Genomic DNA, 18,080 nt, shown 5'->3' with positions numbered 1-18,080 from the left:
AAACACATTAGTCCCTCAACCATGCTTGTCGTCAATACTCCAAAACCAACTAGGGGTGGTACTAGATGCACTTACAGAGGGAGAGGGCGCGGTCATGCTCCGGCGGTGGCAACAAGGATCTCCTCTCGTCAACTCATACCTCCCCCAACTGGGGATGCGGGGGTAGAAACCAATGCACCAGGCGGCACTGCAGGATGTGGACGTGGCCGGCGAGGGTCTCGTGGCCGGGGAGGACGCGGTGGGGCTCTGGTCACTCCTCCCCCACCCGCACTGGCTCTGATTGAAGGCCATGTCGAAGACTCACTGTCTTTGGCTTCCTACCCCTTTTGTGAGGGTAATGGAGCTTGAACAACCGCATGGACTGGGGTTGCTGTAATGGCAACATGCAGGTGGATGTTGAATTTCCTGCACCTCATGTGATGCTTCTTCGCCGTGGTTGGAAAACTTTTGCATATGCCTATAGCTTAGTAGAGGGTCACGTCCTCCATTTTAAGTTAATGGATGTAGACCTGCTCTCCATCAAGGTCTTCGGGCACTCGGGTTCTCGCTTCGGGTACTGCACGGAAATCTCGACCAACGATGAAAGTACTCACGACGAAGATGATGGCGTCGAGTGGGAGGACGGCGGCTCGAACTATAGCTGAGCGTCGGACGCACCACCACCATCAGCACCATCATCAGCACCTGGTCTTCTCCCTGGCAAAGCGATTTGTCATGGGGTTGGGTGTGGATGCCTCCGCCTCCTCCAGCTGGACTCCGGCTGTGTCTTCCCTGCCGGTGTTCCTCCTATCGCGTTCTGCTGGTCCTGGCGTTAGTGACCAGGGCATCGCCTGGCCGCTCCTTCCTCCCTTCTGGCTTTTTCCCTGCCCTCCCGATCTTGTCAGGCTGCATCCCGGAGGCCCTGATGGGTCAGGCTTGGCTTCTGCCTGGGCACTCCTTTTTCCCTCTTCACCCCCATTGTAGCTCCTTGGAGGAGAGGGACAAGAAAGGCATTATGTGGCACTTATCTTTTTCAGTTTAAAAGGTGTAGGCATCTGCCAGACTTTAGTTTAAATTATGTAACCTCCCATCCATATTTGTACTCTATAAGGTTTGTACTTGTTTATTTGTGTATTAATGAAAAAATGGTGTGCTTGTTGGGCATTTGTGCATGTATCGCGTGCATGCTGAGGAATGACTCCTCATTACTTCCAAGTAAAGAAGGTTCTCCGGCAAGACACCTTGCCAGTCCCTTCTTGTGTTGCCGCATGGCTCGGCTTGACGGGTTAGGAGCATGGAAAGGAACCCGCCCCTTGTCAACCCTTTTTCCAAATGCTACTACAACCACCCTCATTGAAGTGACTCTTAGAAAAAGGACGGGAGCACAAATGTTGAGGTGACAAGGTTCTTCTACGCACAAGCTTTTTTATATAGGGGATATTATGGACGGTTAGATAGACCTATCTGTCATATGTTGCCAGGGATCGATGTGCCAGCTTGTTCTCACTTCTTTCCTTTGGGGAGTTTATCCACGGCAGGGGCCCTGTTGTTAGTACAGGGAAAAAACAGTGGCATATGTGAGGGAGTCCTAGACTAAGGGGTCCTCAGGCATCTGGGCTATGAGATGTGGGCCGGACTGATGGGCCATGAAGATACGAGATAGATGAACCTTCCCCGTGTCCGGATGGGACTCCCCTTTTCATGGATGGCATGCTTGGCGTTCGGATCATGTATTTTCCTTCTTCTATAACCGACTCTGTACAACCCTAGATCCCTCTGGTGCCTATATAAACCGGAGGGTTTAGTCCGTAGGTCAGGAACACAACCATACAGTCTAGACATCTAGGGTTTAGCCATTACGATCTCGAGGTAGATCAACTCTTGTGACCCCTATATTCATCATAGTCAATCAAGCAGGAAGTAGGGTATTACCTCCATTAAGAGGGCCCGAACCTGGGTAAACATCGTGTCCCCCGCCTCCTTGTTACCTTTGATCCTTAGACGCACAGTTCGGGACCCCCTACCCGAGATCTGCCGGTTTTGACACTGACAATGGTGCTTTCATTGAGAGTTCCACTGTGTCATCACCAGAAGGCTCGATGGCTCCATCAACCATCCACGTCCACACCGCCCTGAGGGAGATTTTTCTCCCTAGCCGAATCTATGTATTCGGCAGCTTCACACTGCATGCCAATTCGATTGGCCATCTAGAGCAGGACGACAGCTACGCCCCTGGTCATCAGATCAGTTTCGGAAACCTAAACTACGTCGCTGATGCCCGAGGAGACTTGATCTTCCAAGGGCTCGCGGCCTCAACTGCTGCTCCGGCCTCAGATCCGGAACTCCTCATTGAGTCCAAAGACAGGAGTTTAGAACCCGCCGGGCTCTTCACAGCCATAGAGCTCAACACCGGAAATATGGAGGGAATCACTTCACCAGCCGGCCCGGAATTACTCCTGGCTCCCTTTATCCTCATCGAGCCGGACTCACCTCCGCGCACCAGCTCCGAACTCTCGAGGTCTGTGTTGCACGAGCTCGGCCAGGGAACTCTTGTCTCGCCCCGCTCCACGGATTCTCGCCTCCTTGTCCATACCTCACCCTTAAACGAGGCTCTGGACCTAATGCAATCTCCCGCAATTATGGAAGAATGGCTACCAAACTAGGCCCAGACCGCACTAGGGGCTGAGAGCAGGGAATTTCACGTCCCACCCACCACCCACTTCATAGCAATTGTCGAGGACTTAACCGACATGCTCGATTACACTTCCGAGTACATCGACGTTATGGACGACAATGCCGGAGAAGAACAAGGTCAGAACACGCCGCTTACCGGACACTGGACGACTACCTCTACATATGACGTGTATATGGTGGATACACCCAAAGAGGATGACGGCGAAGGTGGGAAGGACCTAGTCGAGAATAATTTTCCTGAGGCACCACCAAAGCGTCGTCGTCAGCGGCGCCGCTCTAAACCGTGTCGAGACAAAGACAATAATACAATACTTCAGACAACACCGAAGACCAAGAAGCCCCGATCGAACTAACATCTGAACATGATGATTGGGAGGAGGGACAAGTCAACCATGACAATCCCAGAGGGAACGATGGCTCGAAGGATGATGATTATGTACCAATCTCTGAAGAAGACGAGAGCCTCGGCAACGAAGAATTCATTGTGCCAGAGGAACCCTTCCAACAAGAGCGCTTTAAGCGCCGGCTAATAGCCACTGTAAGAAGCTTGAAAAAGAAGCAGCAGCAGCTTCAAGCTGATCAGGATCTGCTCAACGACAGAAGGACCGACGTCCTGGCAGCCGAGGAACACGGCCTCGGATGCCCAACCAAGAGTTACCCGAAGCGCAAGCTGCTACCCCAATTTGACGACGAGGCCCTAGAGCCTATACCGCCCAAGCGTAATGCTACTAACGGACCTGATCGACCACCACGTTGCCGAGACAGAGCGGCAACTCAAGCTGAACACCTGCCTGCACCACCCCGCCATAAAGGTAATGAGACATCAGCTGCAGGATACACTTATGACCTACGACAGGACCTGGATAATAGAGCTAGTCAGACCAGATCAATTTACGGATCAAGGGGCCGAGCCCCAACGCGAGAAGATGGCCATCAAGCCTGGCCCGACAAGCATAACTTCACCCGGGCTGAAAACCGCATACAGACTCCATCCGAACTGCACTGTGACGTGGCCTGTATAGAGGTACCGTGCACCCCCTATGCTTCACTGATGAGGTGATGGAACACCAGTTCCCAGAAGCGTTTAAACCCGTGAACATCGAATCATATGATGGCACGACGACTCCCATAGTATGGATCAAAGATTTCCTTCTGCACATTCACATGGCTCGCGGTGATGATCTACATGCCATCAAATACCTCCTTTTCAAGCTTTAGGGACCAGCTCGACACTAGTTAAACAGCCTCCCAGAAAACTCTATTGGGAGTTGGGAAGACCTGGAGGATGCCTTTAGAGACAACTTCCAGGGCACCTATATCCGGCCCCCGGACACCGATGACCTTAGTCACATAGTCCAGTAGTCCGGAGAGTCAGCCGGAAAATTCTGGACCCAGTTCCTAGTCAAAAAGAACCAAATTGTCAATTGTCCGAACACTGAGGCTCTAGGAGCCTTCAAACACAACATCCATGACAAATGGCTTGCCCGACACCTCGGCCAAGAAAAGCTGAATTCTATGGCAGCCCTCACATCACTCATGACCCGCTTTTGCGTGTGCGAAGACAGCTGGCTTGCACGCAGCAGCAACAGTACCAGTGATCCTGGCAATTCCGAAGCAAAGAACAGACACAGCAGGCCCCGACACAACAAAAACAAGCGCCAAAGCAACACTGACAATACCGAAGACAAAGCGGTCAATGCCGGATTCAGTGGCTCCAAGACCGGTCAATAGAAGAGGCCATTCAAAAGAAACAAGGACGACTCATCTAGCCTGGGCCAAATACTCGATCGACCTTGCCAGATTCACGGCACTCCTGACAAGCCTGCTAACCATACCAACAGAAGCTGTTGGGTCTTCAAACACGCCGGAAAGTTAAACACCAAACACACGGGGAAAGGGTCGCCCAGCAAGGACGACGATGAGGAGCCTCGCCCACCGAACCTAGGGGACAAAAGAATTTCCCCCTGATACGTCTCCAACGTATCTATAATTTTTGATTTCTCCATGCTACTTTATCTACTGTTTTAGGCAATATTGGGCTTTATTATCCACTTTTATATTATTTTGGGGACTAACCTATTAACCGGAGGCCCACCCTAGATTTGCAGTTTTATGCCTATTTCAGTGTTTCGAGGAAAAGGAATATCAGACGGAGTCAAAACAGAACGAAATCAACTAGAGAAGTTATTTTTGGAAGGAAACCCACCTGATGGACTTGGACCCCATGTCAGAAGATAAGGGAGGTGCTCACGAGGGTGGGGGGCGATCCCACCCCCTAGGGCGTGCCCCCCTGCCTCGTGGGGCCCCCGTAGCTCCACCGACGTACTCCTTTCACCCATATATACCTACGTACCCTAAAACTTCCAGAATAGAAGATAGATCGGGAGTTTCGCCACTGCAAGCCTCTGTAGCCACCAAAAACCTCTCGGGAGCCCTTTCCGGTGCCCTGCCGGAGGGGGGTCCCATCACCGGGGGCCATCTTCATCATCCCGGCGCTATCCATGACGAGGAGGGAGTAGTTCACCCTCAGGGCTGAGGGTATGTACCATCAGCTATGTGTTTGATCTCTCTCTCTCGTGTTCCCTCTGTGGCACGATCTTGATGTATCCCGAGCTTTGCTATTGTAGTTGGATCTTATGATGTTTCTCCCCCTCTACTCTCTTGTGATGAATTGAGTTTCCCCTTTGAAGTTATCTTATCGGATTAAGTCTATTATGAGAACACTTGATGTATGTCTTGCCATGATTATCTGTGGTGACAATGGGATATCATGTGCCACTTGATGTATGTTTTGGTGATCAACTTGCGGGTTCGTGACATTGGGAACCTATGCATAGGGATTGGCACACGTTCTTGACTCTCCGATAGAAACTTTGGGGCACTCTTTGAAGTACTTTGTGTTGGTTGGATGAATCTGAGATTGTGTGATGCATATCATATAATCATGCCCACAGATACTTGAGGTGACAATGGAGTATCTAGGTGACATTAGGGTTTTGGTTGATTTGTATCTTAAGGTGTTATTCTACTACGAACTCTTTTATAGATCGATCCCAAAGAATAACTTTGAGGTGGTTTCGTACCCTACCATAATCTCTACGTTTGTTCTTTGCTATTAGTGGCTTTGGAGTGACTCTTTGTTGCATGTTGAGGTCTTGTTATATGATCTATCTATGTTATTATTGTTGAGAGAACTTGCACTAGTGAAACTATGAACCCTAGGCCTTGTTTCCTACCATTGCAATACCATTTACGCTCACTTTTACCAGTTGTTACCTTGCTGTTTTTATATTTTCAGTTTACAAAAACCTATATCTACTATCTATTTCGCACTTGTATCACCATCTCTTCGCCGAACTAGTACACCTATACAATTTACCATTGTATTGGGTGTGTTGGGGACACAAGAGACTGTTTGTTATTTGGTTGCAGGGTTGTTTGAGAGAGACCATCTTCATCCTACGCCTCCTTCGGATTGATAAACTTTAGGTCATCCACTTGAGGGAAATTTGCTACTGTCCTACAAACCTGTGCAATTGCAGGCACAACAACGTCTACAAGAAGAAGGTTGTGCAGTAGACATCAAGCTCTTTTCTGGCGCCGTTGCCGGGGAGGCTAGGTAAAGGGCACTCACTCACACCCCGTCAACTAAGCTCTTTTCTGGCGCCGTTGCCGGGGAGGTGAGTGATTGAAGGTATATCTTTAGATCCTGCAACCGAATCTTTTTGTTTCTTGTTTTAGCACTAGTTTAGTTTATAAAAGAAAACTAAAAAATGGAGTTCAGTTTGTCCCATACGCTTCGTCTTTTTTATATCTTTCGTGAGTGTGATGGAAAGGATAATTGTGCTCAAATGCTAGAAGAAGAAATCTCTAAATTGTTTGGCACTAAATCTTTGGATGATGAGCATGATTGCAATGTTGTTAGTATGAATTCCTTGAATATCCATAATGCTAATGATATGCAAAGCCACAAGCTTGGGGGAAGCTATGTTTGATGAAGATGATATTTTTTGTCCCCCAAGCTTTGATGAGCAAATTTACTATGATGAAAGCATGCCTCCTATCTATGATGATTATTGTAATGACACGTATGCTTTAAATAATAATGATAACCATGAAACTTGTCATCTTGATCTTAATTTTCAATCATATGATAGTTATTTTGTTGAGTTTTCTCCCACTACTATTGATGAGAAGAATTTTGCTTATGTGGAGAGTAGTAAATTTTGTATGCTTGTAGGTCATGAAAAGAATGCTTTAGGTGCTAGTTATATTGTTGAATTCCTTCATTATGCTACTGAAAACTATTATGAGGGAGGAACATATGCTTGTAGGAATTGCAATAATGTCAAGTTTCCTCTCTATGTGCTTCAAATTTTGAAGCTATGCTTGTTTTACCTTCCTATGCCTGTTGATTATTGTTCGCATAAATTGTTTGCTCACAAAATCCCCATGCATAGGAAGAGGGTTAGACTTAAATGTGCTAGTCATACGCTTCATGATGCTCCCGTTGTGTTTCAATTCTTATCCTTTATGTGAGCATCATTGTCATCATCATGCCTAGCTAGAAAGGCATTAAAGAAAAACGCTTGTTGGGAGACAACCCAATATTTATCCTTACTGTTTTTTTGTGTCCACATGATTATTCTACTGTAGTAATCATGTTTCATAGCTTTTGTTTCAATAAAGTGCCAAGTAAGACCTTTAGGATAGCTTACGGTGATAGTTCTGTTGATCCTGCTGAAAATCAGAAATTTTTGCACCCAGTAAATTAGTTTTGTTAATTCACAGAAACGTGCTTCTGATCTGATTAGTTTTTCTCTGAATTGGTACAGAAATTTCTCAGGCCGTGCTAATTTTGTAGAATTTTTGGAGTTCCATAAGTATGCGTTTGATATAGATTACTACAGACTGTTCTGTTTTTGACAGATTCTGTTTTCATTGTGTTGTTTGCTTATTTTGATGACTCTATGGCTAGTAAAATAGTTTATAATCCATAGAGAAGTTGGAATACAGTAGGTTTAACTCCAATATTAATTTAGAATGAGTTCATTACAGTACCTAAGTGGTTGTTTTATTTTCTTATACTAACGGAGCTTACGAGTTTTCTGTTGAGTTTTGTGTTGTGGAGTTTTCAAGTTTTGGGTAAAGATTTGATGGACTATGGAATAAGGAGTGGAAAGAACCTAATCTTGGGGATGCCCAAGGCACCCCAAGGTAATATTCAAGGACAACCAAGAGCCTAAGCTTGGGGATGCCCCGGAAAGCATCCCCTCTTTCGTCTTCGTTCATCAGTAACCTTACTTGGAGCTATATTTTTATTCACCACATGATATGTATTTTTCTTGGAGCGTCATTTTCTTTTGTTAGTATTTTCTTGCTGTTAGTTAGAATAATGTTTTGCATCTTTAGTTTCAATAAAGAAGTCAAGGATATCCTTTGCCATGCTTATTTTGCTAATATACATGTTGCTGTTTGAAAATAGAAAGTTTACCGCTGTTGCAAAAATTCCCTAGAAAAGTCAAAGAGTGGTATAATGTTGAATCTTTTTGCATATTGAGCTCAGATAAATTTTTACAGTGGTAATTTTAGTTCATAATTTTTGGAGTTAGGGAAGTGTTTATACTGCTGCATTCTTTACAGGCTGTACTGTTTTGACAGATTGCTGTTATGTTTGCTTTAATTGCATATGTTTGCTTGTTTAATGATTCTATTTGAGGATAGGAGTATTAAATATGCAGTGGAATTTAGTATGCAATGTTGAATAATAATTTTAGTGATTTGTTACAGTAGAAAATGATAAGGTTTTGCATTGGTTTATACTAACCTATCTCACGAGTTCTTGTTGAGTTTGTTGTGAATGAAGCTTTTGATAAAAAGAGAAACCATGATATGAGAGGAATTAAGGAGACACAAAAGCCCAAGCTTGGGGATGCCCAAGTCACCCCAAGATAATATTTCAAGAAGTCTCAAACATCTAAGCTTGGGGATGCCCCGGTCGGCATCCCACCTTTCTTCTTCAACAACTATCGGTTAGTATCGGTTGAGCCTAAGTTTTTGCTTCTTCACATGAGTTGTGCTATCCTTGCAATGTCATTTTATTTTGTTTGCTTGCTGATTGAATACAATACCAAGATCTGAAATTCCTAAATGTTATAGAGTCTTCACATAGTTGCACAATTATTTAACTACTCATTGATCTTCACTTATATCTTTCGGAGTAGTTTGTCATTTGCTCGAGTGCTTCACTTATATCTTTTAGAGCATGGTGGTAGTTTTATTTTGAAGAAATAGATGAACTCTCATACTTCACTTATATTATTTTGAGAGTCTTAAATAGCATGGTAATTTGCTTAAATAACCCTCATATTCTAAGCATACAAGATTTCCAAGAATTCTTATGAGTGCGTTGAATACTAAGAAAAGTTTGATGCTTGATAATTGTTTTGAGATATGGAGGTAGTGATATTAAAGTCATGCTAGTTGGGTGATTATGAATTTAAGGAATTCTTGTGTTGAATTTAGCAAGTCCCATAGCATGCACGTATGGTTAAAGTTGTGTAACAAATTTGAAACATGAAGTGTACCTGGCTTGTGCATCCTTATGAGTGGCGGTCGGGGACGAGCGATGGTCTTTTCCTACCAATCTATCCCCCTAGGAGCATGTGCATAGTACTTGGTTTTTGATGACTTCTAAATTTTTGCAATAAGTATATGAGTTCTTTTGACTAATGTTGAGTCCATGGATTATACGCACTTTTACCTTTCCACCTTTGCTAGCCTCTTCGGTACCATGCATTGCCCTTTCTCACCTTGAGAGTTGGTGCAAACTTCGCCGGTGCATCCAAACCCCGTGATATGATATGCTCCATCACACATAAACCTCCTTATATCTTCCTCAAAACAGCCACCATACCTACCTATCATGGCATTTCCATAGCCATTCCGAGATATATTGCCATGCAACTTCCATCATCATATTCATGACATACATTACTTTTGTCATATTGCCATTGCATGATCATGTAGTTGACATCCTATTTGTGGCAAAGCCACCATGCATTACTTTTCATACATGTCACTCTTGATTCATTGCACCATCCCGGTACAGCGCGGGAGGCATTCATATAGAGTCATATCTTGTTCTAAGTTTCGAGTTGTAATCTTTATGTTGTAATCAATAGAAGTGTGATGATCATCATTATTAGAGCATTGCCAAAAAAAAAGAAGAAAGGCCAAAAAAAAGAAAGGCCCAAAAATAATAATAAAAAGGGCAATGCTACTATCTCTTTTTCCACACTTGTGCTTCAAAGTAGCACCTTGTTCTTCATATAGTGAGTCTCATATATTGTGCTTCAAAGTAGCACCTTGTTCTTCATGTAGTGATTCTAATAAATTGTCTTTTTATACTAGTGGGAATTTTTCATTATAGAACTTGGCTTGTATATTCCTATGATGGGCTTCCTCAAATGCCCTAGGTCTTCATGAGCAAGCGAGTTGGATGCACACCCACTAGTTTTTTTTGTTGAGCATTCATAGCTCTAGTGCATCCGTTGCATGGAAATCCCTACTCCTCATGTTGACATCAATTGATGGGCATGTCCATAGCCTGTTGATTATCCTCGTCAATGTGAGACTTTCTCCTTTTTTGTCTTCTCCACACAATCCCCATCATCATATTCTATTCCACCCATAGCGCTATATCCATGGCTCACGCTCATGTATTGCGTGAAGGTTGAAAAAAGTTTGAGATTATTTAAGTATGAAACAATTGCTTGGCTTGTCATCAGGGGTATAGAAGTTGGGAACATCTTTGTGTGACGAAAATGAAGCATAGCCTAACTATATGATTTTGTAGAGATGAACTTTCTTTTGCCATGCTATTTTGAGAAGACATGATTGCTTTGCTAGTATGCTTGAAGTATTATTATTTTTATGTCAATATGAACTTTTGTCTTGAATCTTTCAGATCTGAATATTCATATCACAAGCAAGAAGAATTCAATTAAATTATGCAAACTAGCATTCCACATCAAAAATTCTTTTTTATCATTTACCTACTCGAGGACGAGCAGGAATTAAGCTTGGGGATGCTTGATACGTCTCCAACGTATCTATAATTTTTGATTGCTCCATGCTACTTTATCTACTGTTTTAGGCAATATTGGGCTTTATTATCCACTTTTATATTATTTTTGGGACTAACCTATCAACCGGAGGCCCAGCCCAGATTTGTTGTTTTATGCCTATTTTAGTGTTTCGAGGAAAAGGAATATCAGACGGAGTCAAAATGGAACAAAATCAACTGGAGAAGTTATTTTTGGAAGGAAACCCACCTGATTGACTTGGACCCCACGTCAGAAGATACGGGAGGTGCTCACGAGGGTGGGGGGCGCGCCCACCCCCCTAGGGCGCGCCCACCCCCCTAGGATGCGCCCCCTGCCTCGTGGGGCCCCCGTAGCTCCACCGACGTACTCCTTTCACCCATATAGACCTACGTACCCTGGAACTTCCAGAATAGAAGATAGATCGGGAGTTCCACCGCTGCAAGCCCCTGTAGCCACCAAAAACCTCTCAGAAGCCCTTTCCGGTGCCCTGCTGGTGGGGGATCCCATCACCGGTGGCCATCTTCATCATCCCGGCGCTATCCATGACGAGGAGGGAGTAGTTCACCTTCGGGGCTGAGGGTATGTACTAGTAGCTATGTGTTTGATCTCTCTCTCTCTCATGTGCTCTCTCGTGTTCCCTCTATGGCACGATCTTGATGTATCCCGAGCTTTTCTATTGTAGTTGGATCTTATGATGTTTCTCCACCTCTACTCTCTTGTGATGAATTGAGTTTCCCCTTTGAAGTTATCTTATCGGATTGAGTATTTTATGAGAACACTTGATGTATGTCTTGCCGTGATTATCTGTGGTGACAATGTGATATCATGTGCCACTTGAGTTATGTTTTGGTGATCAAATTGCGGGTTTCGTGACATTGGGAACCTATGCATAGGGGTTGGCACACGTTCTTGACTCTCCGATAGAAACTTTGGGGCACTCTTTAAAGTACTTTGTGTTGGTTGGATGAATCTGAGATTGTGTGATGCATATCATAATCATGCCCACGGATACTTGAGGTGACAATGGAGTATCTAGGTGACATTAGGGTTTTGGTTGATTTGTATCTTAAGGTGTTATTCTAGTACGAACTCTTTTATAGATCGATCCGAAAGAATAACTTTGAGGTGGTTTCGTACCCTACCATAATCTCTACGTTTGTTCTCCGCTATTAGTGGCTTTGGAGTGACTCTTTGTTCCATGTTGAGGGCTTGTTATATGATCTATCTATGTTATTATTGTTGAGAGAACTTGCACTAGTGAAAGTATGAACCCTAGGCCTTGTTTCCAACCATTGGAATACCATTTATGCTCACTTTTACCACTTGTTACATGGCTGTTTTTATATTTTTCAGTTTACAAAAACCTATATCTACTATCTATTTTGCACTTGTATCACCATCTCTTCGCTGAACTAGTGCACCTATACAATTTACCATTGTATTGGGTGTATTGGGGACACAAGAGACTCTTTGTTATTTTGTTGCAGGGTTGTTTGAGAGAGACCATATTCATCCTACGCCTCCTACGGATTGATAAACTTTGGGTCATCCACTTGAGGGAAATTTGCTACTGTCCTACAAACCTATGCACTTGCACGCCCAACAACGTCTACAAGAAGAAGGTTGTATAGTAGACATCACCCCCCGAAGTCAAGACGGTGAAAATGATATATGCTACCCACATCCCCAAAAGGGAGCGCAAACACACGTTAAGGGACGTCTATGCGATAGAGCCAGTCGCCCCAAAATTCAACCCGTGGTCAGTATGCCCGATCACCTTCGATCGTAGGGACCATCCAAACAGTATCCGTCATGGAGGTTCAGCCGCATTAGTCCTCGATCCAATTATCAATGGATTCCACCTCACAAGAGTCCTCATCGACGTCAGCAACAGTCTTAAACTGCTCTATCAGGACACAGTCCAAACAATGGGTATTGACTCGTCAAGAAACAAACCCACTAAAACTACCTTTAAAGGAGTAATACCTGGTGTAGAGGCCCGCTGCGCGGTCTCAATCATATTGGAGGTCGTATTCGGTTCGCCAGACAACTTCTGAAGCGAAGACTTAATCTTCGACATCGTCCCTTTCTGCAGTGGCTATCACGCACTGCTCGGACGAACCACGTTTGCCCGCTTCAATGCGGTTCCGCACTATGCTTATCTAAAACTTAAAATGCCAGGCCCATGTAGTGTTATAACAGTTCATGAGAACATGGAGCGTTCCCTCCATACTGAGGAACACACCGCTGCACTAGTAGTCGAAGTACAAGTCGGCCTTATCAAGCCGAGCTCCACATTGTCATTTAAGCCACCGGACCCTGCAAAACGAGTCCGGACTACACAACAGAAGGATAGTCCAGCTCATCAGGAGATCGACTACCAATCCGGCCTCTGTCTTCACCCCAACCGAATAGCAGCGTATGTACTGCATGCTCATAATTACGCACTAAAAATACCATGGGCGGCGATGGAGGCATATCGAGGATGAGATCCACAATGCGGCTCAACGTGTCCGAACCCCCATCCATCTTTTTCTTAACTTTGTTTTCCTTTTCAGGATCGTTACAACCTACATCACCCTTTTTATGGTGTTAAAGGGCCCCTTTTCCGGCCCCTTATTAAAACTTGTTCTTTAATCCTCTCAAAGGATCACACACAAAGGCGGAAGGAAGCGCAGATGTACGGCGGAGTACCTAAAGGATCTTTCAAGATCACCTCCCCCAATGTTCTTAACTACTTGTACACAACTTTCCCTTGTGCTCGGCATGTAAAATAGCCTCGACGCTTATAGCATTCTCTGTACAAATACGTTTTGACGTATCTATCAGACCATAATGGAAGCAGTTTTTTCGCCCAAATTACTTGGTACTGACTCATTCCTTCTTCCGTATTCATTTTATCATTTGATCGCCATGTACACCTCGGCCCGACCTAAATCACCAGGGGCTCCAATCAACCGAGTGCATCTATTAAATTTATTATAAGTTTGAACACTTTCACAAGTGGAATTCGGCATCCCGAATTTAGCATTATATGCATCAGCTCCGAATCATGTCTTGGATCAATAGTTGGGTTGCCTGGTTCCTGTGGTTACTAGCTAACTTACGTTCCGATTGTTCGGCTAAGGAACTAAAGGGGGAACTATTGCGATTGTGTTTCTGGTTGGCCGGACAAACACCTTATTAGAGAGAGCCGAAAACTAACTATCATGATGTGGCGAGAAATGGCCAGCTATTCGGTGAATCAGTATAAATCTCTTGCGATTTTTTCCGGGTCATACGAAGTACTAGTTTAAACCTGGTCAGGTGTTTACAGTGCCCCAGTTCAGATCGCCGACCAATACCAGGGGCTGCGCCTATAATTCTATCGTCAAACTCCTATGGCTAAGTGAGAATGATAAAGCCGTATAGTCCGATTGCCTGGTCCGCCGCACTAGCACCTCCTTCAAGGACCAAATTGTTGGGTCAAGCGTGTTTCTATGCCATTCCGAACACCCCCATAGTATCTATGTGAGGGGCTGAAGCCGACGACTGGCCAACTCTCAGATTTAATAAACAGCCGCAATGGAGGATAAATAAATTCAAAGGAAACAAAACTAACATTATATGAATGCTTTGTTTTCATTACATAGTTTGGGCATTGCGGATACATTCATTCAAACATCACGTCCTTCGAACATAGGCCCTCTATAATACGGGATCCTTCGAGGACGTCTTTGAAGTACTTCTCTGGCGTACCATGCTTCTTTCCTGCGGGCGGTCCTTCGGTAGCAAGACCAGTGGCATTTATCTTCGCCCATTGTACCTTGACACGGGCGAAGGCCATCCGAGCACCTTCAATGCAGACCGACCGCTTTATAGCATCTAGCCTTGGGCAGGCATCAACCAGCCGCTTCACAAGCCCAAAGTAGCTATTAGGTATTGGTTCGGCTGGCCAAAGACGGATTATGACATCCTTCGTGGCCAACTCAGCCATCCTATGTAGCTCGGTCAGCTATTTCAGCTGATATCTAAGAGGAAAAGGCTGCTCTGGCTCATGGTATTGTGACTAGAACAGTTTCTCTGTGGAGCTCCCCTCCTCGGCTCGGAAGAAATCTGCAGCATCTGCAACACTTCGGGGCAAATCCGCAAACGCTCCTTGAGAACTCCCAATGTGTGTCAAGAAGGTATACTTTCTCATTACATATTTGCTTTGCATATTAAAAGTCTTACCAGCCGCGATCTTCTTGGCCTCGCGGATCTCCTGATAAGCACCTCGGGCTTCAACCTGGGCCTCCTTTGCACTTTGGAGCACCGCAGTAAGTTCGGATTCTTGATCCGACACCTTGCGCTCCAAAGACTCACATTTTCTTATAGCATCTGTGAGCTCTTGTTGGACTTCATCCAACCTCGCCTCATGCTTTTGGCGGGTGGTTCGTTCTTCATCCGGCTCCTTCTTGGTTGCGGCCAGCGCACTCTTGAGGGCTTCGACCTCAGACATGTCAGCTATAAGCATCAACGTAAAGCTCAGTTAGATAAAAAATGGGAACTCATATCAGTTCAAGATATACTTCGGTATAACATACCTTGTCTTGCCTCTAGCCTCCGCTTCATTTCAGAGACTTCAACTGCATGTGAGGCTGCTGCCAACTTCACAATCTCCTCGTCAACGTAGAATGTATGTTAGCTCCTATGATATATTATTCGATCCTCTGTTCGGCCCTACTTCGCGAAACGCCGAACAGAGTCTCCGGGGCTACTATCTATACACAGTTATTCCTTTTGTAAATAACCAAAAATACATTACTTTACATACCTCAAAGCCTGTTAGAAGGCTGGTGTATGCTTGGTTCAATCCGCTTTTGGCAGACCGAACCCTTTCAACCACCATACCCATCATGGTACGGTGCTCCTCCATAATGGAAGCACCTTGAAGCGCTTCCATCAGAGTGTCCGGCACCTCTGGATTGATAGAGGATGCCGGTGGAGATGGCGCGCCCCCTTCTCTTCAAGAAGGCTGTTGTTCCAATTCTGGAGCCATACGGATCTCCGGAATAATATTCTGTTGGGGGCCAAATTGAGCGTTGCCCCCATAACCGGCTTCCGTGGGGGTGGATTTCCCCCTCTCTTCGGCAATAGAGGTATTACCCTCCACCACCACCTTCACGGCCTCCCAAGACAAAACTTCGGTGTTATCCCGGGCAGAGGGTGGGGAGATTTGCGGAGGCGACTCGCTCTCCATCGCATTTGTCCCTAGCGAGTTCCCAGATGACGATGATCGTTGGGGGAGATCACCAGTCGGGCTATAAAATGAGCACTTCAGTATGGTAAAATAATCAGGTATGAAATTGGATATGTATACGGTGTATTCAGATACTTATGATTCAGCCGAGCGCTTTGACCTGGGGCACCGCTTTGAGGTGGCATCAGCATCCGCTTCGGAATCGTCCGAAAATGAGGGTTTTCCCTTCTTGGCCGCCTCCGCCTCCAGATCCGCGGGATCCCCTATTTTCTTTGTCCCCACCCTTGGGGGGAGAGTTACTCACTTCTTCCTCTATGTCTTCATCATGGGAGGAGGAGGCTTCAGAGTCTTCGGACATAGCGTCTGACGTACCCTTACGACGGAGACCACCTCTGGTCTCCTTGCCCTTCTTCTTTGCCTTCTTCTTCGGAGCCGGAACCAACATCTTGGCCGGCAAGGGAGTGGCCTGGTCCTCGGGCAGCGAAGCCGTACAGTTGATCTGCTCCGCCTTCTTTGTCCATCCCTGTGGAAGTAAGAGGGTTCAATATACTCCTTGGAATTGCAAATAAAAGTTATTATAAAACTTAAGGGACTGGCCACGGTCTTCGGTTGACTCTGGCCACGACTTCTGATTTTTGAAGAGCATCTTCCATATGTCTTTGTGCGTCGTGCCGAAGAACAGCTGCAGAGGCTGAGGACCGACCGGGTCGAATTCCGACATGTATTGAGTCCGGCGCTGACAAGGAAGAATCTGGCAAAAAAGCATCACCTGGATCACGCTGGGGAGGCTGGTTTTCTTGTTTATCATGCCCTTGATGCGGCTCTCTAGTGCCGTCACTTTGTCAGGCGACTCCCAATCTAGGACCTTACTAAGCCAGGATGTAAGCCGCATTTGGGGCCAGGATTTGAACTCCGGAGCGGCGGCCCATGTGGCGTCCTGGGGTTCCATGATTTTGAACCACCCCTACTACCATCCTTTGACGCTCTCCACAAAGGTCCCTATTGGCCAATCGACGTTGGGGAGCTTGCTCAACATGGCGCCGCCGCACTGTGCGTGTTGGCCCTCGACCACCTTTGGCTTCACATTGAAGATCTTAAGCCATAGGCCGCAGTGGGGAGGGACATGGAGGAATGCCTCACAAATAATGATAAACGCCGAGAGATTGAGGAAGGAATTTGGGGCTAGATCATGAAAACATAGCCCATAGTAGAACATGAGACCGCGGACCAAAGGATGAAGGGGAAACCCTAGTCCGCAAAGGAAATGGGGGATGAGCACTACCCTTTCGTTGGGCTCCGGAGTAGGAACGATCTGCTTTTAGTTAGGAAGCCGGTGGACTATGTCCGTGAATAGGTACCCAGCTTCTCGGAGCTCCGTGATGTTCTCCTCTGTAACAGAGGAGGCCATCCACTTGCCCTGTGCTCCAGATCTGGACATGGCTACGAGTGCTTGGTGGGGAAAGGATCGAGAGTTGGGTGTTGGAGCTCGAATGGTAGGTAGGCAAAGGAGGAAGACGAACCCTTATATTCTTATAAAGGAAGTGGATGCATAGCGCCGCCTCATAAGCCTTAAATCTCGCCTATTCCCAAGTGGACGGGTGAACGCCACGGTTGGATAACCCAAACCCTCATTATGAAAATCCCATGATAAGGGGACACGATCTCTGCTTTGACAAGATGTGTCAAGGGCCATGCCTCGAAATACGAAACGAGTTTATGAGACGGTTCAGAATTCTAACCCGGCCAGGACATAACGCCATGCCGGAAAAATCACCTGTGGACGTGGCTTATATCATTTCAAATATTTTTGCCCTTACAACCTAGAGCTGCAATTGTTTAATAAAGGCGGATATAGTTGTTCTGCGTGGAGGACTGCGTCGAAGTATTCATAGAAGGAACTTGCCTTGCAATGTCGAAGACAACCTGCGTGCTAAACACATCATCATTGAAGCCTGGTTTAGGGGCTACTGATGGAGTCCTAGACTAAGGGGTCCTCGGGCGTTTGGGATATGAGATGTGGTCCAAACTGATGGGCCATGAAGATACGAGATAGAAGAACCTTCACCGTGTCCGGATGG

The sequence above is a fragment of the Triticum dicoccoides genome, chromosome 4B, assembly GCF_002162155.2.
Source record: "Triticum dicoccoides isolate Atlit2015 ecotype Zavitan chromosome 4B, WEW_v2.0, whole genome shotgun sequence".
In the NCBI taxonomy this organism is placed as follows: Eukaryota; Viridiplantae; Streptophyta; class Magnoliopsida; order Poales; family Poaceae; genus Triticum; species Triticum dicoccoides.
This window is presented reverse-complemented; position numbering follows the sequence as displayed.